Here is a 27,173-nt window from a genome sequence, read left to right on the forward strand (position 1 = left end):
CATCTACCAATCGGTGTCCTTCTTTGCAAGGAATTGAAAAAGCCTTCCTGGTCTTTGTGGTTAAATCTGTGCTGGAAATTCACTGATCGATTGAGGGACATTACAGATAATGCTATGTGTGGGGTACAGAGATGGGGTAATCATTCAAATAATCATGTTAAACACTTATTGAACACAGAATGAGTCCACACAACTTATTATGCAATTTGTTAAGCACATTTTTCCTCCTGAACTGATTTAGTCTTGCCATGACAAATGTGAATACTTATTGACTCAAGACATTGACTAAAGACATTTTGTATTAATTTCTAAATAAATAAAAAATCTTCTTTGACATTATGGAGTATTGTTTTACTAACACAGTCACAATTTAATAAATGTTATATTTAGGCTGTAATATAACAAAATGTGGAAAAATAAAGGGGTGTGAATACTTTCTGAAGGCACTGTACATACTGTATACTAGCCAAGGCTAATCCTATATAAATTCCACCGTACACACCTTTATACACTATACAAAACATTAGCTAGCCAGTTAGTGGTGCTGACAGATTGAAACCGTTATAGCACCAAAATGTGTTTCACTCTATCCCATAAAACATGACATTGCTAGACAGGCGTCAATAAGCTAACACCATTTTAAAGTTAGGCACTCACCAGACAGCTTCAGTAGCTTGGTTTCCATTTTTCAACAGATTTTTCTTCTCCCCCTGACTGGTCTTCAACAGTTACTGGTCGTGGAACTCATTTGTTCAACAGAAACAACTTCTGGTAAACTGTTTGCCACTAGTGGCAATAAATGGAAATAAATAAATGGCAATAAATAAATCTAGTGGCAATAAATACATCTTGAGAGAATTGTTTGTCATTGTTGCCAAAGGTGTGCTGCAGATTCACCACTAGTGGCAAACATTTGCAAACTTCTGGCAACATTTTGTGGAACACTATTTAGTTTGCAGCAAATTTGCCCCAAACTTGCAGGAAGTTTTCTGCAACAAATTGTTTTTGTAAAGTTAGCCTACTTCACCCATATTTTATTTGAGCAAAGAAAGTAGTGTGTAGTTCCATGCTGCATGGCAAAAAAGTAATTCACTACTGAAAACATTACCTGGAATTGAATTTAGTTCAACTACCACCAAGCTACTGCAAAATCACATTTTATTAGTCACATGTGCCGAATACAACAGGTGTATTACAGTGAAATGCTTACTTAGAAGCCCCCAACCAACAAGGCAGTTTAAAAATATGAATAATAAGAAATAAAAGTAGAAACAGCAGTAAAATAACAATAGCTAGACTATATACAGGGGGTACTGGTACAGAGTCAATGTGTAGGGGCAACAGTTAGTCGAGGTAATAGAGGTAATATGTATGTAGGTAGAGTTATTAAAGTGACTATGCTAGATAGTAACAGAAAGTAGCAGTGGCATAGAAGAGGGTGTGAGAGGCAATGCAAATAGTCTGGGTAGCCATTTGTTTAGCTGTTCAGGAGTCTTATGGCTTGGGGGTAGAAGCTGTTTAGAAGCCTCTTGCGGTAGCAGAGAGAACAGTCTATGACTAGGGTGGCTGGAGTCTTTGACAATTTTTAGGTCCTTCCTCTGACACCGCCTGGTATAGAGGTCCTGGATGGCAGGAAGCTTGGCCCCAGTGATGTACTGGGCCGTATGCACTACCCTCTGCAGTGTCTTGCGGTCGGAGGGCGAGCAGTTGCCATACCAGGCAGTGATGCAACCAGTAATGAGGGTCTCGGTGGTGTAGTTTTAGAACCTTTTGAGGATCTGCTGACCCATGTATTTACATTACTAGTTGAACTACATGTAGTTCCCTACTCCCCAACACTGCATGTACTTCACACATGCATTCATACATACTGTACATGAGTGTGCCTATTGATAATGTGCATATGCAGTGTATTTGCATGTCGTTGGCCTAACGGTGTTTTCAAGACTGGCTTTTGTAGGCCTACAGTCAGGAACCTAGCTTAAAATGCTCTGCCCAAAGCGAGTCAGACCAAATCAGCCTCCAAAATTTATCATTAGTCTTAGACCCCAAGGAAGCCTTAACAAAAACCACACTCCGTCCAACAGACAGACATTCTTCAATTTTACAGGCACAATTGTAGAGAATGTAGTGCTGTGCACTGTGGTCTTAATTGATGATATCCATATATCGGTAAGAATAAGAGAGGGACAAAAAGTACAGCACAGTACATTTAAAATAAATTATGATTCCCATGGCTTTCATAGAGACTTGTGTTGTGTGTCTGAACATTCAGACCCATTCACAACAATCTCCTGAAGCATAGATTTTCCAACTGGCTAGCCTTACGACTTGCTCCAATGTATTTACTGACTTAGTTTTAGCAGTGAGGAATCATCCTTTATCAACATTTAAAGTTGTGAGTCAGACACATTTCTTAACTGTTAAGAATGAAACAAAACTATATGGAATTGTTTTAAAAAGGTCATACCAAGGATCATTTAGCTATTTGATTTAGAATTTTAAGGCTCCTTGAAGTATTAAAAAAATATATTAAAAAATGTTTTGATTAAAAATTATTTTGGGACTTTCTATAATTAGCCTGAACAAACTCATTGAATAACAGATTCACTACATGGAACAACAGATAGTCCCCTCCAAAAAAATCTAAAGGAAGTTTGTTCTGAAGTGTCTGTCCTATATCTGAGAGATATAAGAAAGATCTATGTATTTAACCCCTTGTTTTTGGAACAGTCTAAGCCCTGTCTTGTCAAACCCTGACCATAGTTTGCTTTGTATGTTTCTATGTTTTGTTTGGTCAGGGTGTGATCTGAGTGGGCATTCTATGTTACATGTCTAGTTTGTCTATTTCTATGTTTGGCCTGATATGGTTCTGTTAAGGGAATTTTTATCAATGATGACTAATTATGTATACATTTCAATCAGGACTGACTAGTCCAAATGTCATTATGTACTGTACATAATGAATTTTGTCTCTTGCTCCCATTCCCAATTGTATATAATATAGTCAGGAGTTTAGTAACAATGACGGTCTGTTCCTTTGTACAAATGAATGAACTATCTCCAGATGGCAGGGACGGACTATCTCCAGACTGTCTAGAATGCTATCTACACTGACTGACCTTGGCTTCAGGCGAGGAGGGAAGGCTCGAGAACTATAGGGCCTCTCTACCCGTGTCATGAAGAGATAGAACATTTAGAAAACGCTGACATCATTTTCAGTTTATAACCTGTGGAAAAATGCGTATGTAACCAGTACTCTCTTGAATTAAACGCTGTTACCTGACTTTTAAGACCGGGGCTCTGTCCATTCTTATAAAAATATTGGGTCTTATAATCCCTTTAGAATGCATTGACAGAGTATTTAATTCTGATTGGGAAACAATACAGAGGAATTTAGAATTCCTTTATCAGGTTCTCAATCAGAGGCAGGTGTTAGTCATTGTCTCTGATTGGGAACCATATTTAGGTAGCCTGTTTGGTGTTGGGTTTTGTGGGTGATTGTTCCTGTCTCTCTGTTAGTTTGCACCAGCATAGGCTGTTTCGGTTTTTCACGTTGTTTGTTTTGTATTACGTTTGAGTTTTTCCTTTATTAAAGAACATGAACACCAACTACGCCGCATTTTGGTCCGATCCTTGCTACACCTCCTCTTCAGAGGAGGAGATAGAAGAAAACCGTAACATGTCTAAACTGGAGTGTGTGTGTGTGTGTGTGGGGGGGGGGATCTACTAAGCTATTTGGAATTGTTTTAATACAGTCATACTAAAGATTATTTTTCTATTTGATTCTGAATATGCACTACAAAAATAAACAGCCTCTTGCTAGGTGTGCACTTGAATTAAAGGGTAACTACACCCAAAAATTGAAATTTCTCACATTTTTACCAGACCTCAAAACTGGTATCTTGATGTGGTTTTCAGCATTGTTGTGGACAAATGTAGTTGTTTTTCTATTAAGTGATTTTGAGAGCAAAAACCTGAAACAAACCTGGAAAAACTAAATAGAGAAAACTCAATTTATCAAAGAACAAAATGGAATCAGGCAAAAAATTAAACAGATTTCATAGCGCCCTACCTAATCTTTTTAAAATTAAATTTAGGCTAAAATAAAGATATAATACTTAATACTGATATAACCCTTTTAAATTTTAATTTAATCGTTTTTTTTATGTTGGATATTTACTTTGAAGAAAATACAAAATACATTGTGGCAATTCATAACTTGCAGAAAAACTGTAAATAAGACTTTAATCTCAAGAGTTAAATATTAAAAATGGTTTCATGTTCTCTTACTTAGAAAATAGTCCTGATCATATAAGCCTAGACCTAGACAATATCCAAAACAACTAACAATACAATGAATTCATACATTTTTTAACTGTAAAGTCATGTCTTTCTACACAATACTACAACATTTTTCTAATCCTTGAGGTAAACTTGATAGTATTCAATAATTTCCCTGTGTATTCAGATGGAATCAAGGCTATAGAATGTACCAGATGCCACCAAAATAGAGCTCATTGGACAAAAAAAATCTAACCCTGGATGGCTACTTTTTCTATTTGGCTATCTGCTCTATGTACTTGTTGAAAACACTTTCCTGTGCCATTTCAGAAAGTTCATGAAAATACATCTACATCTACATCTTCTGGTGACACAGAAATGTAAAGTTGTGTATTGTCTGCATAGCAAATTTTTTCTCTCACCCATCTACACACAATATCGCATAATGACAACGGTAAAACATGTTATTAGAAATGTTTGCAACCATTGGTCACCGATATGTGAAAATGTTCATATTTGCTCTTACAACCTTAGACATCAATTATTGCAATTCAAAATAATTCCTGCCAGAATGTACAGAATGTAATGCAAACAATAACGAGTTGTAAGGATGTCCCCGGAACGCCATGAAATGGTCAACTAAAGTCATCAAGACGTTGTGTCATGCCCCCTGGAGGTTTTGTGTAGTTCCTGGTTGGTCCTGGGGACATTCCAGAGGACATTTTAAGGACATTCTTGGGACGTTGTGTCATGGTCCCCTGGAGGTTTTGTCTAGTACCCGGTTTGTCCTGGGGAAGTCACGTGATGGTCGCAAAGAAATGTTATCCCACCCCCCCTAGTTTCTTTTTGTTTTTTATTTTGGGTCAGAGTGCATTATTTATTTTGTTTCTTTAATTTTTTATAAACAAACAGAAACACCACAAAAACAACACAACCACCACACCCGAAACACACCACAACATGCCCACAACTGTACATTAACGAACAAAATCACACAGTAGCCTCCACTTTCAATACACAGTACATATCAAACGTGATTATGTCTGTTGGGAAATGTCACACTCCTCAAGAATGTCAATGTAAGGTTTCTAGATTTGATCAAATGTCTATTTTTTAAAAATGTTTTGCTTAATTTGATCAAACATAGCATCTAATCGAATTCATTATTGACGGCAAGTATGATGCTTTCCAATTGATAGCTATTAATTTTTATGCTGCAATTAGTTTTTGATATTGGTCACCAATATTTATATTTCCCAACAGACATAATCATGGAGATGGATGGATATAAATTCCTAGACACAATGATATGATAGCACAGACACCCCAAAATAGTGTCAGTTTGTCACAGGACTAGAGCATATGCAATAGGGTTCCTGATTATTTATTTTTTATCTCCAACAGAGATGAAACATACATTCTGTACATTCTGGCAGGAATTATTTTGAATTGCAATAATTGATGTCTAAGGTTGTAAGAGCAAATATGAACATTTTCACATATCGGTGACCAATGGTTGCAAACATTTCTAATAACATGTTTTACCGTTGTCATTATGCGATATTGTGTGTAGATGGGTGAGAGAAAAAATTTGCTATGCAGACAATACACAACTTTACATTTCTGTGTCACCAGAAGATTTTAGCTGCACAAATACATTATTAGACGGTATAGTGATTGAAATACTTGGATGGCTCACAACTTCCTGCAGCTAAATCAAGACAACACAGAGGTACTTATTATTGGAGCCAAAGCACAGAGAGAGAGAATTTGGCCGCACATTTGAATTAATGTGCAATAAAGATAAAATCCCAGGTAAAAACCTAGGTACAATTTTTGAATCTGAACTCCATTTTGAATCACACATTAGGAATGTGACTAAAATAGCTTTTTACCACCTGAGGAACATTGCCAAGGTGCAGCCATCTGGTCTACCCAAGAAGGCCATTTGGTCAACTGCAAAACATACAGAATGCCTGCAGCACAGGTACTGACCAGACGGAGAGCACACATTACACCGGTTTTAAGGTCTCTACACTGACTGCCTGTGAGTTTTAGAATTAATTCTAAGATTCTTCTATTTGTTTTTAAATCAATCCACGATTGTGCACCCCAATAAATATGAGACATGCTTTTGAGTTATGTACCCAGTAGGTCCCTCAGGTCCTCTGGTACTGGCCTTTTAACTATCCCAAAGCCTAGGACCAAGAGGAATGGAGAGGCAGCCTTTAGTTACTATGCCCGCTGCCTGCCAGAGAACCTGAGGGGGTCTGAAACTGTGGACATTCTATATTTAAAAGAGATCTTAAAAACACACCTTTTTAACTTTGCTTTTCCTTAGGGTTTCAGTTTTTGGCATTCTTTTTTTCTTCATCCTCTTATGTTTGTTGTGTAGTAAATATTTATGTTTTTACTGTGAAGCGCATTGCGTTGCATTCACGGGGCTCCCGAGTGGCGTAGCGGTCTAAGGCACTGCATCTGTGTGTGCTAGAGACGTCACTACAGGAACTGGTTTGATTCCAGACTGTATCACAACCGGCCGTGATTGGGAGTCCCAAAGGTCGGTGCACAATTGGTCCAGCGTCTTCCGGGTTAGGGTTTGGCCATGGTAGGCCGTCATTGTAAATAAGAATTTGTTCTCAACTGACTGGTTAAATAAAGGTTAAATAAAAAAATGTCTGAAGCACATTGCGTTGCATTCATGTCTGAAATGTACTATATAAATAAAGGTTGATTTGAATAAGTCAAGGGTATGAATACATTCCGAAGGCACTGTAACTAGTTTCATTACACTTAATCCCTTTTTACTGTTGCCAAGCCCATCAAGGTCCTGATTGATGAGTCACTAATCCAGGCACAGCTTTTTGTCTTTTGGCAATGCTAGGGACCCCCCTCCCCCCCCACACACACACACACACACAGTGCTTTTAAAATTGTGTGTCAAATATGTAATTAAAAACACTGTGTAATCATGTATGTCAAAGTGTATGTTTGTTCATACAGTAATTTTTGTTCACCTGGGATTTGAACACCTGGAATTTGAACATTAAGATCTTCCTGCTACGCCACTATGTCTGTATCAATGACTGATTTCACCTGTAAGCCTATTCCTACACTTTGCACTTCAAAGTACATCTCAGCTCTGTTAAAAATACAATGAAGAAAAACTATTATATTTGTAATTATCGTAGTGATTCAGGAGTAACATTAAAACAGAATAATTGTCCCCACCAACATTAGACAACTATACCAAAAACCCAATGAGAGAATTGTTAGATTAACTGAAAACTAAAAGTTAAGTACTAAGTGATCATGTCAAATGTAATCCTATTGTCATTGATTATAATTTTTAAAACTATTTTAGCTGAATTGCATTTCATTACTTTACACCTGGGACACCTGGGACCATCACATGACAAAAACCTCCAGGGGACCATGACACAATGTCCCAAGAATATTCAGAGGACCATTACACAACGTCCCAAGAACGTCCTAAAAACGCCCCTGGGTCAAACCGGGAACTATAGAAAGGTCCCCCAGAGAACGTTCCCTTGGGACCATCATGCAACGTCCTAAGGACTAGTAAAATGAAAGTCCTGAGAACGTCATAAAAAAGGTCTTGACATGGTCCTCAGTGATGTCCTGGGAACTTACAGAGAACTACACAAAGATCCCCCAGAGAACGCTCCCTTGGAACCATCTTAAACCAACCATTCTTAAAATGTTCTCAGAACGTCAGCCTTATGGGAATATTGCCAAATGTCCTCAGACATTCCCTGTTTGCTGGGTAGGCTACACAACTGTCATTCCAATTAAAATGTCTAAACTACAGTTGTTGCGTGTGAAAACTGAAAGAAGGAAGACATAGAGACCTTCGGTCAGACGATGAGAATAAAAGGAAGGATCACGAAGACAACACTTAGTAAAGCAAATCAACTCTTAATCATTAAATCTGTGGGTTTCAGATAAATAGATGCATAATTACCTTTGTAAAAAAATTCAGTGTAAATTTAAGTTTGCTTTTGTTGAATGATGATGTAATGATCAAGCAGTACAGAGTATTGTAGGAAACTCACAGGTCTGCTGTTCATTCAGAAACTCGAATGTCATTATATTGGACACCTTGTCTTGTTGTCAGATGCCCTGTCGATTTCCCTGCTGCAAATCCTTTCACTCAATCAAGCTTTGCTAACATGCTGTTTCTGCTTGTTGTGGTCATTCAAAAAATGCAGTATGTGTTGAAACGAGAGAAAATGAATTATGGTTCTGCAACTTTCTTTTTTTGCTTTCTGAATTGGAATACTTGCTGTTGTGAAGGAAGGAACTCATGAGAAATTAGAAAGTTTTAGGCAATTATTTGGGGAGAGAAATATGATGGTCCAACTAGTGATGACAGCTCTTCATGAAAAAAAGTTAAAATGTATGCATGCTCTGGATAAGAGTCTCTCCTAAATGACTAAAATGTTTTAAAAAATGTAACACTAGAACTGCTGGGCTTCAAACCTCCAAGTACCCACTAGAGAACTCGATGTCGGGTGTCCCTTTTAGCCTTCGTATCATATTGACAGATTCATCTACTGTGTTAACCTGGCTACACTCATTCATAATCATATCCGTAAATTGAAAGGTGATACTCGTGGTGGGAAAAAAATGGAAGTGTTTTATTATGCTTAAGTAGATAAGGAGCAGCACACGGAGGTGTGTGTGACTGTGTCTGTTGGGGAATAGTAAACTATATTTAGTTTACATTTTAGTCATTTAGCAGACGCTCTTATCCAGAGTGAGTTACAGTTAGTGCATTCATCTTAAGGTAGCTAGGTCGGACAACCATATATACCACGCAATAATAAGCTTTTAAAAAATCCTAAATATGTAGCTATCAGCAAAGTCAGAGCTAGTAAGGGGGGGGGGGAGTCAAGTGTGAGTGTTCATTCACAAAAAGGCTTCCCCCCCCCAACTAAAATGTAACTACATTTTGCAGTAGCTTGGTGGTAGTTGAACTAAATTGAAATCTTGGTCATGTCAAAAATAAAATATGGGGGAAGTAGGCAATACTTTATTTAATTATTTTGCACCAGAACTGCCTCATTCTCACTTGCAACATTGTTTTTGTGTTTTAATAGGTTACATCACATATTCTGTTAACATCTGACTGCAACATCTAACAATTTGCAGCAGGCAGACAAGTTTGCTGTTACTCAGTCCGAATGCACATCAGCATTTATTCTTCTTTCCATACTCAGCAGCAAGACAAACATCATGTCCATCAACATCAACACAGCAAAAGCAGTCAAAATCATGGAACCAAACCTGAAGTTAACCCACAGATTTACTTACCTTGGGAGCAACGTACAGTGCATTCAGAAAGTTTTTAGACCCCTTGACTTTTTCCACATTTTGTGACTTATTCTAAAGTTGATTGAATTATGTTTTTCTCATTAAACTACAAACAATACCCCATAATGACAAAGCAAAAACAGGTTTATAGAAATGTTTGCAATTAAAAATGAAAAAGTAAAAAAATAAACATTTATTTACATAAGTATTCAAACCCTTTGCTATGAGACTATTGAGCTCAGGTGTATCCTGTTCCCATTGATCATCTTTGATGTTTCTACAACTTGATTGAAGTCCACCTATAGTAAATTCAATTGATTGGACATTATTTGGAAAAGCACACCTGTCTATATAAGGTTCCACAGTTAACAGTGCATGTCAGAGCAAAAACCAAGCCATTAGGTCTAAGGAATTGTCCCTAGAGCTCCGAGACAGGATTGTGTTGAGGCACAGATCTGGGGAAGGGTACTAAAAACATCTGCAGCGTTGAAGATCCCCAAGAACACAGTGGCCTGCATTATTCTTAAATGGAAGAGGTGTGTAACCACCAAGACTCTTCCTAGAGCTGGCCGCCTGGCCAAACTGAGCAATTAGGGGAGAAGGGTCTTGGTCAGGGTGGTGACCAAGAACCCGATGGCCACTCTAACAGAGCTCCAGGGTGTCTCTGTGAGATGGGAGAACCTACCAAAAGGACAACCATCTCTACAGAACTCCACCAATCAGGCCTTTATGGTACATTATCCAGATGGAAGCCACTCCTCAGTAAAAGGCCAATGACAGCCCTCTTGGAGTTTGCCAAAAGGGACCTAAAGGACTCTCAGACCATGAGAAACAAGATTCTCTGGTCTGATGAAACCAAGATTGAACTCTTTGGCCTGAATGCCAAGTGTCACGTCTGGAGGAAATTTGGCACCATCCCTTTCAGTGAAGCATGGTGGTGGCAGCATTATGCTGTGGGGATGTTTTTCAGCAGCAGGAACTGGGAGACTAGTCAGGATTGAGGCAAAGATGAACAGAGCAAAGTACAGAGAGATTCTTGATGAAAACCTGCTCCAGAGCGCTCAGGACCTCAGACTGGGGTGAAAGTTCACCTTCCAACAGGACAACGATCCTAAGCACACAGCCAAAATAACGCAAGAGTGTCTTGGGGACAAATCTCTGAATGTCCTTGAGTGGCCCAGCCAGAGCCTGGACTTGAACCAGATCGAACATCTCTGGAGAGTCCTGAAAATAGCTGTGCAGCAATTCTCCCCACCTGACAGAGCTTGAGAGAATCTGCATATAAGAATGGGAGAAATTCCCCAAATACAGGTGTGCCAAGCTTGTAGCATCATACCCAAGAAGACTCAAGGCTATAATCGCTGACAACGGTGCTTCAACAAAGTACTGAGTAGAGGGTCTGAATACTTATTTATGTAAATATGATATTTCAGGTTTTTATTTAATACATTTGCAAAAATCTCTAAAAAACGTATTTTGGGGTATTGTGTGTATTGTGTGAAAAAATTATTTATTTTCATTTTAGAATAAGGGGCAGGTACCGTAGTTGTTAGAGCATTGGACTAGTAACTGAAAGGTTGCAAGATCAAATCCCCGAGCTGACAAGGGAAAAATCTGTCGTTTTGCCCCTGAACAAGGAAGTTTACCCACTGTTCCTAGGCCGTCATTGAAAATAACTGACTTGCCTAGTTAAAAATTATTTTTTTTAAATATAAGGCTGCAACCTAACAAAATGTGGAAAAATTCAAGGGGTCTGAATACTTTCTGAGTGCACTGTATGCCATGATGGAGGTACCAGCAAAGAGTAATCTTTACAAAGTTCAATAACATAGCACAAACACAAAACTCTAAATATTCCAGAGCTGTGTACGGGCAACTGTCCTTTATTGTTCGGCATTATGGAAAATGACAGATGCAGACCTGATAAAACTATTTGCCTTCCACAGAATTTGTCTCCGGAGAATGGTTATTAGTTGTGGTCAGTAGTTGGGTGTTTGTGATCAGTAGTTGGGTGGTTGTGGTCAGTAGTTTTTTGTGGTTGTGGTCAGTAGTTGTGGTTTAGTAGTTGTGGTCAGTCGTGGTTGTGGGCAGCTAGAAATCTTCTCTGTAGTGTCATGCCATAATGCAGTTAGTTTGGAAGATGCTGTACTTCTCCCTATTAGCTGAAATCATATTTTTTTCAAAGCCGTTTTAGCTATTGCACTAGGTGTTTTGTCTGAACAGATTCACAAATCATGGGAATTTGTCGCCCTATGAAGCCGTTGTCTCCCTCTGAGGCAAGTGTTGCTAGGCAACCCCCCATGCAGTTGCCTTGGGAGGCCTGCTCCCTCCATGGCTAAAGCCAGTGTGAGAAACATGTTAACAAATGTTTGTGCTATGAAACTAAATTAATACTGCACTCTGACCCACAAAACTTTGATGCTAGATTCATGATAGTGTTGTTAGACAAAACAATGAAAGTGAACTTCAAAACATGATGTACTGTAGTTTATTGGAATTTGCAGCTGTTGTTGGCAAGTAATGAATCTGCCAGCTTCTGACATGATTATGTCCTTACATCTGTGAAAGTTTAACAGACACCCTCTCCATTAATTAAACTGCTCATGATGTTTAATGCCTTCATTTCCTCTCCTGTGTTTTAATTACGTCAATTGAGCGTTCCCTATACAAGCTCATTGTGAGATTAATTTGATTTGTGCTAGTAAAAGCGCAATGGCAAAATAAATAAAAATTGCTAGTAGAGACTGTATTAATATCTGAAAAATTCTATGTAGTGTTAGAGCATGACTCAGAGAAGGTAGTGATGTGTGTGCGCGTACATGCTTGTGTGAGTGTGTGTTTGTGTGAGAGAGAGTATGTGTTTTTGTTTGTACTCTGTACTAAGGTGAGCAACATAAATGCCAGTGCCTGCACACTGTTTCAAAGTTATTGAAGGAGTACGGCGGAGGAAATTAGACTGCCTCCATGTGTCCTGGTCTGACAGATTAGTTTATGAGTAATGAATACATTAATAAATGCTGCATTTATAAAAGTTACAACATATCCAGAAGAAAAACAAAAAAACGACCCCCTCCTTCTCCCCTTTCATCCAAGCAGTGATGATGACGGTGGCCGTTAAAAACTCACAGATATTAAAAAGATTCATCTGTGGCACATCTTGATCAGTCACTCTCACGCAGACGGGCCCCATGTAGTGTGCCCTTCTGACACGAGCGTCACTCAGCTCAAAGTGCGGACTCAGAGGAAACCCTAGACAACCACATCTGCCTGCCTGCACATAGTCCTAGCAGTATAACTATCTGCCACAGTTATATGACCCAATATATATTTGCATAGAGTATATGATGCAATGTCTGCACTTCTGACTAACTGAGAACGGTAAAGTAGCTCCTATTCTCTCACATCCTTGAGAATTAGAAAATACTATGAAAGCCATGCTCTCTCGAAGAGTGACCTAACGTTACCACCCTCCCTTTGTATAGACCTACCTTGCATTGCAGACTGGTCCCATAGACTGGATGTCACATTGTATATTGTATAACCTGTGACACTTAAATTAGTTTGGTATGGTAACATAAGACAGATGGGTACTTAAAAGGTAAAAACCAAAGTAGGGTGGTTGGTCGGGATTGATGGATGGGCTATAACACTAACGTCTAGCAATCCCAACTACTTATAAAGTTAGCTAACCCTTCCACTAACCTTAACCATTTTAGCTAACCCTCCCTTTAACCCTAACATTAACCTTTAGCTAACCCTTCCCCTAACCCTTTAACCTAACTCCTAAACTTAGCCTTAACCCCTAGCCTAGCTAACGTTAGCCAGCTAGCTAGAAATTGTAACATATCATATGTTTTACAAATTCATAACATATAGTAACTAGTAACTGTAACCCATTGATTCGAGTTGAAAAATAAATGCTGCGCTCATGGAATGGCATGCTATAAGCACTACTAAAAAGTGCTATTTACATGTGAAAAATGAATGCCATATGCTGCATTTGCTATAAGCTTATTTTGTCGCCTGCCTCTGTTTTGGTAAAAAGCTGAGGGATGGGCCTGGAGAAATGTAACCACTCTCAGATTAATAGACAGAGCTATGGATGCAAGGACTGACCATCCATGTTATGAGGTTAAACAGTGTTTGTTTACATTTACAATGTTCACAAACATTGGAGAAAAACAAGCTTATATTTTAAAAGTCCAAAAATGGATGTAGCAACTACAGATTCCCCCTTTAAGTCTATCAAAAGTGTGCGAGTTTGAGAACGTGTCAATTAGGCCTATGGAATTTTTTTTATCAGCATGAATAAGATTGAGCAATAAAAGCCTCACTTGTATTCTATAGGCTGGGATCCGCACTATGCAGCTGTTGCAAGAGCGCATTTTTCACTGTCTGTGAACTGGTTTGAAAACAATGATTGATAGGCAGTTTAAACTTCTTGAATTCAACAATTATTTGGTTCAAATACACATTTAGATTTGTGAACAGCCATCCACAACAACCACAATCCATAAGGCGCAAATAGCTAAATGAAAGAGCAGCAGTGTGATTAACATGTAGATATCAATAATAAGTGATATCGCCGTAGACTACACCACTGCTGTCATCCTTACCTCCAAGCGTTTATTCAAGATGGATAATCTTTGGATGCCGACAGCAGTCGCATCGTTGGAAGACATATCTTGCCTACAAAAGCCTATTCCTATTCTTGAATGTCATTTGAGAAACTTAAAAGAAATGTACAAGTAATCCTTGAAGTAATCATCACATTTTTCAAAAGTATCTGAAATCTGATTACAATATTTTTCCTGGCTACGTAACGGATTACAGTTTCAGTTTTTTTTAAACCCTTACATGTAACGGAATACAATGAATCTGTTACTCCCCAACCCTGCATATAGTAGGTTTTGTAAATTCGTAACATAGTGTACATTTAGCTCATTTGTAACAAATAGTATGTTTGCAAATTCGTAAATATAGTACGTTTCCAATTCATAACATAGTATGTTTTGAAAATTTGTAAACATATAATACAAATTGTAATCCGTAACATATTATAGAAAATGGGTGATGGACATCCACTAATTAATACATACCATAGGACACGTAAGGTATCATACTAAACGAAGTGTCTCGGACATACATACAGAATAATACAAAATGCTCAGAGAATAGGTTGTGCTTTTGCCAAAGATACAGTCAGCTTTTGGTGTTTCGCGCTCACCATTTTCCCTCTCTCTGCTCTTTATGATCTAACATGTACATAAGTAACGGCATAACTCTGGGCGTGAGTCTGCGTGAGTTATTTTTACTCATGACTCGGCAGCGCCTGAACTGGTCACCCTTGAGCAAAAGCTGCCAATGTGGCAAAACTAGTTAGGATGACAAAAGGACAACATCTCCCTGGGGAGTAACATCCCTGGTGGAAAGGAAGTAATGCGATGCAACAACTTTGTGGATGATACAACACGGGGATTATAACGACGACTGACATTTTGAATGTCACTCGTCCACACGTAAGGACAGGCGACATTGGGGACCATTTTTCTTCGATCTGACTTGCCAGTAATTTATCTGATCAAAAACGATGTTATAGTGAAACAAAACATCAGCTAAATGGTTTATAAACCGTTTTCAATCCTGTGTACAACTTAGTCTTTTAGAAAGGAGATGCAACCAAAATCCTGAATCAAAAAGTATGTGTCATCCCATCCTAAATCACCCATCTCGACGCCTATCAGCACTACCGTTAGTGAAAACTTAACAGAAAACCTCTGTCTCTGTCAGGAATAAAGCTTTCCAAGACGGACACAACAAAAGAGGAAAACTAACATCATGGTATGGAATGGAGATGGGGTCAATACCCAATTTAAACTCAGCCAACTCAGGGAAAGCCTTGCGAGCCAATTTCCAATTCCAATTAGTAGTATTAGTACAGAGCTTCTTCGGAGCACCATGTAGGAAAAGAAAAGAGCTAGCGTAGCCTTACTCACCAGAGTTGCGCTAGGCCGTGGGTTCTCAGGGCATTAATGGAGCCGTTTGGCAGAGAGCAGAGGGGACGACCGTGCAGATCAGTTCATCAGCCTTTAGACTTGTTTCCAGGTTGATAACCGGCCCATTCTACACAGCCAGAGCACCAAACATTGAAAGTTAACATCTAGATAGGGCTAATTGACATGACAAACGCAATCATGTGTCTGTCATCTCTTCTGGTTCATACGTTCTACGGCAGTAGACCAGACCTTGTTCAGGCAAGGCCTTCATGTACTGTTAGCTAAAGTGGAAAGGGCCACCGAGCAAAAAGGCAAGCACATGTGCATGTGGACTGGGTTACTTCATCTTCATGCGTTTTGCTAAGTTCTCTCATTAGGGAAAAGTAGCAAAAAGAGAATTGTTACAGTAAACTACACCATTATGTATTTCCCATAATTTCCTCTTTCAATTATAGTGGGGCATCATTTATAATGAATGCAGAGATGCAAAGCTATAATGTCGATCTGTCTCTTTGTGTATTTATGTGGGTGTTGTGGGCATGTGCATGCATTTATAAATGCATCTGTGATTATGTTTTTGTTTGTGTATATGTGGGAATGCATGTGTGATTGATTGAATGGATGACTGACTGTGTGTGTAAGCATGTGTGCATGTACATATCTGTGCTGCATTGCCGTATCTACTCAGATAGATAGATATTCTTGTTACAGTTTCAACGGGCTAACCTAGCTTCTATTTGCTACAGATATCAATTATAGCTTTGTTCATATTCATGGGTTTTGGCTGAGAGGTGGATTATTCTTTATTTTATACTTATTTAATGTTAATTTAAACCAGGAAGTCCCATTGAAGTCAAATATGTTTTTTCAAGGGAGACCTGGGTCATGTTCATTAGGCACTAAAAGGATCTAAATGGACTGAAAATGGGAGGGAAAACCTGAACTTGTCCAATAAGAAAGGCTCATTTATGGGTCCCTTTGCAAAATGTTTTATAACACTTACAATTGCGTGGCCCTAATGAACATGACCCAGGCCGAGAAAGGCAGTTCATTGAGGTGTGATTGTTCTCTCACCAAAAAGGGATCCCAAAAGTCTCCTGGGTTTTCTCTTCCAGGTCATGTGACCTTGTGCTGTCAACCTTCCAGAGGACTGGGGAGACTTCTGTCTGTCCAGTGCCGTTCTACCTGGAACAGGAGAGATGGAGAGACGGTCATGAGGTAATGGTGGAATACAGTAAAATGTCAAGTACATGGTATACTAGAATATATCATCACAATGATGGGTTACAGTTGTGAATGTCTCTGCTGTGCTGTTATACAGTATATTGTTTGCTCTGACATTGTAATTGTAATTTCCAGTTATACATTTTAGGTTATTTGGTTTTAGGGGGCAGTTATTAAATCATTTGAAAAACTCTGTGGCAGTTATATTAATTTGTCAAGACCTACCCCCACATTTTATGGACAAGTGCAGGCAAAGGCATCAATGTTGACAAGAAATTAAATTAAATGTGAACTAAAAGCTCAGAAACTTAAGGTACACAGCATTAACCCACCTATATTAGTACTTACCTGAGCAATGCTTCCTTGGTGACCACTTCAAATGGTTTAAGTGTCCAATAATATGTTCCTCTTCAGGTTTATATTGGATTCCTTGGAAAAACTGGAAGAAATCACAGCAATTAAAGGTAATACATCAGTAACAATGTAGTGCCCTGTGCATTTGACTTTCATACTTGAATATCAATTAATTAATACTGTGTGTTTTTACCTACATTCTACCAGTATGTCTCAAATCAATAAAATGAATGTGTTTCATATGACAATGTGGTATTTTACAGCCTGTAAAAACACGTAGTCCATGTGTTAAGTTAAGCCATTTCAAGACAACATCCCAGGCATGGGCGGCCCTAGCTTTTTGGGGGCCCTAAGCAAGATTTGGTTCCCCCCCACACATTTTAGTAGCCCCCCTCTTGACGGTAGAGAGAAACATGTACGTTTTAATGTACATTTCCTGCAATTCTACACATTTTGCCATGGGGAGTAGAGACAATGTTGCGGTTTTAAAGCAACATTTCTGCAATTCTTCACGTTTTGCCATTGGGGAGAGAGCAGTTTAGAAATGTTACGACAAATTTCATGCATTTCTACTATTTTTGCCAAGACTTAAGTCATGTTAATGACATCTGAGTGAGAGTGACAAACAAAATCAATGGTGGCCCCCTGGACGTCAGGGCCCTTGGGCAAATGCCCTGCGGGCCCGGTCGGTATTCGACCATCATTATTACAAGTTGAGACAGCTGGCTAGACTACTTGCTTATGTCGCTTATGCCTGGAGCCGGCCACTACTCCAGGGGAAAAGAGGGGGATCATGTGACAAAAAAACTATGGATTGTATCCTCACAAAAGTGATGTGGCTCAAGGTACATGTTGGTAGCTTTTATTGTGTCCACAGCTCCCTCTGCTGGCTTGTGGGGAGCTATGTGATTGCGAATAGAATAAATGCAAGCATGCATGCACACAGACAGGCATGCACACACACACACACACACACACACACACACACACACACACACACACACACACACACACACACACACACACACACACACACACACACACACACACACACACACACACACACACACACACACACACACACACACACAATAATATCCAAAGTTTTTGGCCTATAATAACAACAATGTTAAAGTGACATTAATGATGTGTTGGGGGAAGGTGGGAGAGTGAGGATGTTACATGGTGTCTTTAGGGCCTGTATTTAAAAAGTGTTTCAGAGTTGAAGTGCTGATCTAGGATATATTCTTATTCAGTATGATCTAAAAGGCAAGCCTGATCCCATATCAGCACTCCTACTCTGAGACTCTTGTGAATACTGGCTCTGACTTGCTCCAGTGTGAAGATTCCCCAAATCTAGGATCAGCTTCTCCAGTCCTAGTCCTGACCTTAACTATTAGTGGGGTAAATGAAAAACGGACCCAAGATCAGCCCTACACCACTTTGCCACTGAGATTGATTTACTAGGGGAGGACACTGCCCTCTGCTGGATTATCACATTCACTTTCACACAATAATACACCACAAAATCTTAACCTGGCCTAACCCTTAGCCACGCCATGCCAGACGCAATGTACACAAGATTCCATGGTTGCTAGATATTGTATGCATCATGTTCTAGGTATAAAGGATGATATATTCTGTTAAATATTAGTCTAATTATTTTCAATGGAAATTGCTTTTGAAATTAGAAAACAAGCCTCCCTGGATCAGAACATTTGTCTGATGTACTCAACCCCCATCCCCAAGACATCGCTCTTCTAGTCTACAGGAAATGATAAAAGACAGGGACAGATAGGCGCACACAGAGAATGGGAGCTTATCTTCCTCCTCGGAACTAGGGTGGCGTATGGTGAGCGGATCTCTCCTCTGACAGAGAGCCAATGGCGAGAATCCCAGAGGTGAAACTCTATTACAACGCAGCATTGAAGTCAGCAAAGGGCCTCGGCACATGAATCAGATATGAATGTGTAATGATATCTAAAAAGCCTAATACTTTATCCTCGCTTATTCCTCCTTTAATTTCCTCTTTAAATATCCTCACAATATCCTCACCTTTAGAGATTAGCGTTTGACCCCTGTTCAGGACTATAGGCTGTTCTGATAGTAATAGCACATCCGTCTGTCTGAGCAGATTTGGGAGACAGACAGGGAGAATAAAGGAACTTAGGTATATACTGTAGATCTACAGAGTAGTTAACCTTTATAAGACTGTGGGGCAAGTACATTTTTGCAGGTCTATACTGTATGGCCCTTATAAGAATGCCTCTCTGACATGTACCGTAAGGATTCAAGTCAGTTCTGTTCATATTTCTACCTGCAACATTCCACACTGTTCGCCTACTGAATGAGGCCAAGGCATTGGATTGATGTGTGACAACCTGACATTGACAATGCACTGATCGTCCATGTGATTGGAGCAAAACTACTACTCAGAAGCTTGTGAGCTGCATTTAAATGCAACTTCATTCGTAAGCATCAATAATGTCTCTTTCCACATTGAGTTGAATACTGGTGTATCTATAAAGTAAGAGTAAACTAAATACAAGCAAATACCAACTGATTACATCATAAAGAGCATACATCCTATTACCGCAAATCGTTATTCCCTGAGGTTAGCACCGTTTTCAATTTAAGACCACCATTTTATGTTCCCAAATAAGTCACTCATATCTTTTTGCCTTACAGAACATATCATACAATATTAATCCAACCTAAACAATTTATATTATGAGTATTAATAATGAATCGCAGGCCCCTACGAAAGCTTGCTACGAAACACAAGCCGTCAGGGGGAGGCAAGCAGATGGATCTCTATATCCATAATATCTCCGGAGGAGTAAAAGGAGCTGTGCTCTTTGCAGATGCTGGTTCAAGACCCATGCCGGCCGTGACCGGGAGACCCATGACGTGACGCACAATTGTCCCAGCATTGTCCGAGTTAGGCGAGGGTTTGGCCGGCCAGGATGTCCTTGTCCCATCCCACGATTCAATCAGGGGAGCCGGAAGAGGGGAGCGAGTAGGCTCACATTAACTAGCTAGCTAGCTAACTTTGCTGGTACATTGTTGCCCATGCGAGGAAGTCAGCCAGCATTTTAGCCTGGTAACCCATGACAACAAAAACTAAAAGTGTACTGTATGACAGAGCCATAGACCGTTTTGCCAAAATGAAAGAGAGGAGGATCACATTGGCGTTCAACTAGTCTACAAGTAGGGGGATTCCCAATTTGTTTTGTTTACTTAGGCACACACATGTGCACAAACACAGAGAAACCAGTACCATGGACAGCCACATGATATTTAGAGACATTGATTGGCCTAAATTATTGGTATCTTTAAGTTTGTTTTCAGTGTATTAAACTAAGCATATATAGCCTTGTTTAATTGATAACGTTTAAATGTTTAAGTTGAAATAGCGGAGGCAGCTGGAATAGCAGAGGCAGTGCTCCTGTTGTCTTTGTGCTGACTTCCGATACCTCAGTGGTTCTAAATCAGTAGTTGTTTAGTAAATTGTCAAAAACTTGCTCAACCATTCTGCAGGTGATATCACTGTTTGGTACATGCAGTATTTGCTTTGTGGACTTCACTGGACACATGTTGCTCTCCTGTTTTGTGATGAAACAAACGTAAGTGTAGAATTTATTCCACCAGTGTGTGACTGCTGTCTTTTTGTTGTCATGGCCTTATTGTATGTCTCGGTGGCGTATGAACGAATGGGTTATAGAGCAAACTACGCAATTAACACAGGTTGTAATATGGCTTTTTTTACTGACTTGGCTTGGCTTCCTCAGTGATTTTACATACACACTGCAACATAAATTTTTTCAAGTAGAAGCAGTTGATTTGGCCACATTATTTGAATATCCTTAAATGTCCTTAAATACACAGAAAATAAGTATTTAAAATACAAACACTTAAATACGCATATATTTGAACTCAGGTCTTGTCGCACTATAGCCTCACTCCCCAGCTTGAAATGTCTACACCTTCGCTATCGGATTGGTACCTTTTCGGTGTCACAACTGGCTAAGATGGTGTCACTTGTGTTTGCGAAGCAGAGGACCCGAGATCAGTCGCAGACATGTGAGGAAGGAAGCTATATACTGTTGAGCAAGCACAGTGCCACATTTTACACATACACTATGGGACAGTACAAATGTTTTTAAACTATTCATCAAATATCAATGATATAGTTGAAGTCGGAAGTTTATATACACCTTATCAAAATACATTACTTTGAAGGTAGGCCTTGTAATACACCTCCAATTGACTCAAATTATATCAATTAGCCTATCAGAAGCTTCTAAAGCCATGACATCATTTTCTGGAATTTTCCAAGCTGTTTAAAGGCACAGTCAACTTACTGTATGCAAACGTCTGACCCACTGGAATTGTGATACAGTGAATTTTAAGTGAAATGATCTGTCTGTAAACAATTGTTGGAAAAATGACTTGTCATTCACAAAGTGGAGTGGTTTGTGGAGTGGTGGAAAAACAAGTTTTAATGACTCCAATGTAAGTGCATATAAACTTCCGACTTCAACTGTACATAGATCAGTAATGTAAGTACAACAGCATCATTGATATACACTGAGTGTACAAAACATGCTCTTTCCATGACATAGACTGACAAGGGGGGGGAGATCCAGGTGAAAGCTATGATCCCTTATTGATGTCACTTGCTAAATCCACTTCAATCAGTGTAGATGAAGTTGAAGAGACAGGTTAAAGAAGGATTTGTAAGCCTGGAGACAATTGAGACATGGATTGTGTATGTGTGTGCCATTCAGAGGCTGAATGGGCAAGACACAAGATTTAAGTGCCTTTGGTAGTAGGTGCTAGGCACACCGGTTTGTGTAAAAACTCCAACACTGCTGTGTTTTTTCATGCTCAACCGTTTCCTGTGTGTATCAAGAATGGTCCATCACATTGGAGTCAACATGGGAACACTGTGGAACACTTTCAAAACCTTGTAGAGTCCATGCCCAGACAAATTGAGGCTGATCTGATAGCAAAAGGGGGTCAACTCAATTTTAGGAATGTGTTCCTAATGTTTTGTACTCTTTCACAATCTGTGCTGGCAAGGGAGTTTTAAGGTACAGTACTTTTGACATACAGTCTTAAAAAAATCCTGACTGAAAAGTTTGTGAGCTTCAACATCCAAGGTTCCAGATAGGACATTTGGGTGAGGGGAATCTCGTTCTCTCTCGCACGCACGCACGCACGCACCCACCCATACACATAAACACACACAAACAGGGAAATTGTACAACTGCTCATACCTAGAAACCCATCAGGAGCTGTAGGATTTATAATCACTTTTATACAAAAGATTCAGCAGAGGGGCTTAGCTAGCCATATGAAGTTTTTTAGCAAACACTACATAATGTATGAATTGCTTAATTGCACTATGGGCCACCAGAACTACTTGCATCACATAAGTTTGACTGTGTGTATAATTCCTTGGAGCGCTTTGATGTAGCTTGGGGTGAGCCCATTCACTGTGCAGTAAGATGACTTGCTTTCATGTCATTTTGTGCCACTGTAAAGGGAGGATTAGTAGAGCTGTGTGTGTCCCAAATTGCATCATATTCCCTATATAGTGCACTCTTTTACCCTATTGGTCAAAAGTAGTGCACTAAATAGGGAATAGGGTGCCATTTTGGGCGTAGTCCATTTTTATACCCAGGTTTACTAAAGTTAATGTGTCAGCTCTTCAGAAAGCTGAAATGCACAGTTTGTGAGGTGACATACCGCATGATATGACATTCTGTGGAAAAAATTGTCCCCCCCCCAAAATTAAGACTCTACAAAATAAATATTTGGAAAATATAATCTAGACCAGGAATCACCATTTACGGTCCTGGAGGCTTGAAACAGCCTCAGAAATCACCTTCAAAATTCAATCCCCAGTGCACAGGTCATTTGGAATAGTTATTTTAAGAGAAAGTAATGCTATTTTAAGAATTTACCATGTTCATGTTAAGTCCATGTTCAGCCTCATTAGTTATTGTTATTATGATGAGAAAAATAAATATGCTATACTTATTCATGAATATTACATATAATATCATAAGATGGCGCCGACGGAGATGGCAGCATCGCGACTAGCTCTTAGAAAACTTTGCAGTATTTAATTTTTTATGTATATAACTTCCCTGGAGCAGATCCTTTGTTCACTCTACCCAGAGCAATTGAACTTATTCCAGAGGCCGACCCAAAACATCGCAGCCGAGATGCACTCGAGGCAACCTGCAAGTTCGACTTAGGAGTCACGCACACCACCCACTGCTTCCGAGTATGTTACTCGCTAATGTTCAGTCTTTGGATAACAAAGTTGATGAGCTTAGAGCAAGGATTTCTTTCCAGAGAGACATCGGGCCTGTAACATACTTTGTTTCATGGAAACATGGCTCTCTCGGGATACTCTGTTGGAGTCAGTAAAGCCAGCAGGATTCTCAGTACATCGTGCAGACAGGAATACATATCTCTCCGGGAAGCAGAAGGGTGGAGGGGCGTGTTTCATGATTAATGACTCATGGTGTAATTCTAGGAACATACAGGAACTCGAGTCTTTTTGTTCACCCGACTGGAATATCTCACAATTAAATGCCAACCATATTATCTCCCAAGAGAATTTTCCTCTGTCATCAACACGGCTGTTTACATCCCACCTCAAGCCAAGACCTTGACGGCACTCAAAGAACTTTACTGGACTTTATGCAAACTGGAAACCACATGTCCTGAAGCTGAATTTATTGTAGCTGGGGATTTTAACAAAGCAAATGTGAGGACTAGGCTGCTGAAGTTCTATCAACATATTGAATGTACTACTCGCGCTGCTAAGACTCTCGACCATTGCTATTCAAACTTCCGTGATGCTTACAACGCCCGCCCCTCGCCCTCCTTTCGGCAAATCTGACCACGACTCCATCTTGCTCCTCCCGTTCTATAGGCAGAAACTCAAACAGAAAGTACCCATGCATCGTACTATTCAACGCTGTTCGGAGCAATCGAAATCCACACTTCAGGATTGTTTTGATCACATGGACTGGGATATGTTTCAGGTAGCTTGCGAAAATAATCTAGACACATACACTGATACGGTGACTGAGTTTATAAGGAAGTGTATAGGAGATGTAGTACCCACTGTGACAATTAAAACCTACCCTAACCAGAAACCATGGATAGATGGTAGCATTCATGCAAAACAAAGCGTGAACCATCGCATTTAACAGCTGCAAGGTGACTGGTAATATGGCAGAATCAACGGACACGAGACGTATGTGGCAGGGACTACAGACAATCACAGTCTACAAAAGGAAAACCAGCTACGTCGCTGAGACGGACGTCTTGCTTCCGGACAGGCTAAACACAAGAGGAATCCCCCTGTAAGAATGCTGTTTGCTGACCATAGCTACATCATAGTAGCCTCCAAGCTCATCATTAAGCTTAAGGCCCTGGACCTGAACCCCGCCCTGTGCAACGAGGTCCTGGACTTCCTGAAGGGCCGCGCTCAGGTGGTAAACGTAGGAAACATCACCGCCACTCCGCTGATCCTCAACACTGTGGCCCCACAAGGGTGTATGCTCAGCCCCTTCCTGTACTCCCTGTTCACCCACGACTGTGTGGCCAAGCACGCCTCCAACTCAATGATCAAGTTTGCAGACACAATTAGTCGTAGGCTTGATTACCAATGATGATGAGACAGCCTACAGGGCTCTGGGAGTGTTGTGCCTGGAATACAACATCTCACTCAATGTCAACAAAACAAAGGAGATGATCGTGAATTTCAGGAAACCGCAGAGGGTGCACCCCCCTATCTACATAGACAGGACCGCAATGGATAAGGTCGAAAGCTTCAAGTTCCTTGGCGTACACATAATTGACAAACTGAAATGGACCACCCACACAGACAGTGTGGTGAAGAAGGCGCAACAGAGCCTCTTCAACCTCAGGAGGCTAAAGAAATGTGGCTTGTCAATAAAAACCCTCACAAACTTTTACAGATGCACAATTGAAAGCATCCTGTCAGGCTGTGTCACCGCCTGGTACAGTAACTGCACAGCCTGCAACCGCAAGGTTCTCTAGAGGGAGGTGTGGTCTTCCCAACCATTGCCGGGGGCAAACTACCCGCCCTCCAGGACACCCGGTGTCACAGGACGGCAACAAAGATCATCAAGGACATCAACCACCCGAGCCACTGCCTGTTCACCCTGCTATCTTCCAAAAAGCGAGGCCAGTACAGGTACATCAAAGCTGGGACTGAGAGACTGAAAAACTATCTCAAGGCCATCAGACTGTTAAACAGCCATCACTAGCACATTCGAGGCTGCTGTATATAGGCATAGCCTAGAAATCACTGGCCACTTAAGAAATGGAACACCAGTCACTTTAATGTTTACATATCTGGCACTACTCATCTCATCTCATGTTCTGTTTTCTATACTATTCTACAGCGTCTTATTCACTTAATAATATTTACATATCTTGCATTACTCATCTCATATGCATATACTGTATATTATACTATTCTACTGTATCTTAGTCCATTCCGCTCTGACATCGCTCGTCCATATGTATATAGTCTTAATTAATTCCTACTTAGATTTGTGTGTATTGGGTATATGTTGTGTAATTTGTTAGATATTACTTGTAATAGGAGCACAAGCATTTCACCACACCCGCAATGACATCTGCTAATCATGTGTATGTGACCAATACAATTTGATTTGATATTGTCAGTAATCTAAAGAGCAGGCCTTATGTTATTTCCCACTCAGGACGAAGAGGAGTAAGCAAATGTTCACAGCATCACATCACTCCCCACTATTTATGTTAAATAGAGTAGCCCAGTTACAGCAATGTAAGCGATCTGGCTAATCAAATAGCACTTCCAAACAGGCTCTAGCATTCCTTGTTATCAGTAATGAACTACCATAAAACCGGTGCCGCTTCAAATTTGGTTGTTGTCAGCCCTTGGTGAAACTTATCTAGAGGCGATTGATATGGAAGTGTTTTGCATAATTCTAAAGAGGTAATTTAATATTTCCTTAGACACCCTTTGTTTGACCCCGTTAGGTTGTCTACTTTTGTGCAGTACCACAGATAGGGATGAGAAGCTAGCCAGCCAGCCAGCCAGCCACAGTATTAGACTGATCCACTCAGATGTATATCTTGAACCTGGACATGTTTATGCCAGAGGAGCCAGGCTTTCTGCCTGGTCATCGCAGTCCTGTTTGTGTATGTGAGTGCATGTGTGCGTGTGTCTGTGTGTGAGTTACTGACCCATGATATTAAGTACCATCACCAACCACGTGAGAAAATCTAATGTTAAAGCCACAATCTGGTGTCTGTGTTCAAGCCCAATGGCAGCCCCGCCACTATCTGAGGATATCCCAGATTGTCTATGATGTTGCACAGGTCATATTCCAAAAATTACAGAATCATTTTATTTTGTCCAAAACAAGACAAAGTCCACCCACCGCCAGTGCTACAAACTCGAGCACCGCAATTCAATCAGTTGTTTATAAAGGATAACTGCCCCACAGGTTTAAGGATAATGTTTATGCTGTATTAGGTGAGGTTTTGAGTCCATATGACAACATCTCAAATACAGTGCTAGGTAAAAGTATTTTCCCCCTTCCTGGTTTCTTTTTTTTTCACATTTGTCACACTTAAATGTTTCAGATCATCAAACATATTTAAATATAACACAAAGATAACCCAAGTAAACACAAAATGCAGTTTTTAAGTGATGATTTTATATATTAAGGGAAAAAAGCTATCTGAACCTTCATGTCCCTATGTGAAAAAGTAATTGCCCCCTAAACCTAATAACTGGTTGTGCCACCCTCAGCAGCAACAACTGCAATCAGGCGTTTGCGATAACTGGCAATGAGTCTTTCACATCGCTGTGGAGGAATTTTGGCCCACTCTTCTTTGCAGAATTGCTTTAATTCAGCCACATTGGAGGGT

The 27,173-nt window shown here is 39.9% G+C and overlaps 1 protein-coding gene across 5 annotated transcripts in view; it reads right to left on the reverse strand.

Annotated features, from left to right (window-relative positions):
- pcbp3 (poly(rC) binding protein 3) overlaps window positions 1-27,173 on the reverse strand; it is a 162,314-nt gene that overhangs the window by 119,919 nt on the left and 15,222 nt on the right. For all 5 annotated transcript variants that reach the window (XM_024388705.2, XM_024388704.2, XM_024388708.2 and 2 more), the window contains exons 2-4: window positions 17,190-17,280; window positions 16,692-16,802; window positions 15,618-15,744 (exon numbers count right to left, since the gene is read on the reverse strand). The gene's annotated coding sequence lies outside the window, so the exon portion shown is untranslated. The remainder of the gene's footprint in view (window positions 1-15,617; window positions 15,745-16,691; window positions 16,803-17,189; window positions 17,281-27,173) is intronic.

The sequence above is a fragment of the Oncorhynchus tshawytscha genome, linkage group LG26, assembly GCF_018296145.1.
Source record: "Oncorhynchus tshawytscha isolate Ot180627B linkage group LG26, Otsh_v2.0, whole genome shotgun sequence".
Lineage (NCBI taxonomy): Eukaryota > Metazoa > Chordata > Actinopteri > Salmoniformes > Salmonidae > Oncorhynchus > Oncorhynchus tshawytscha.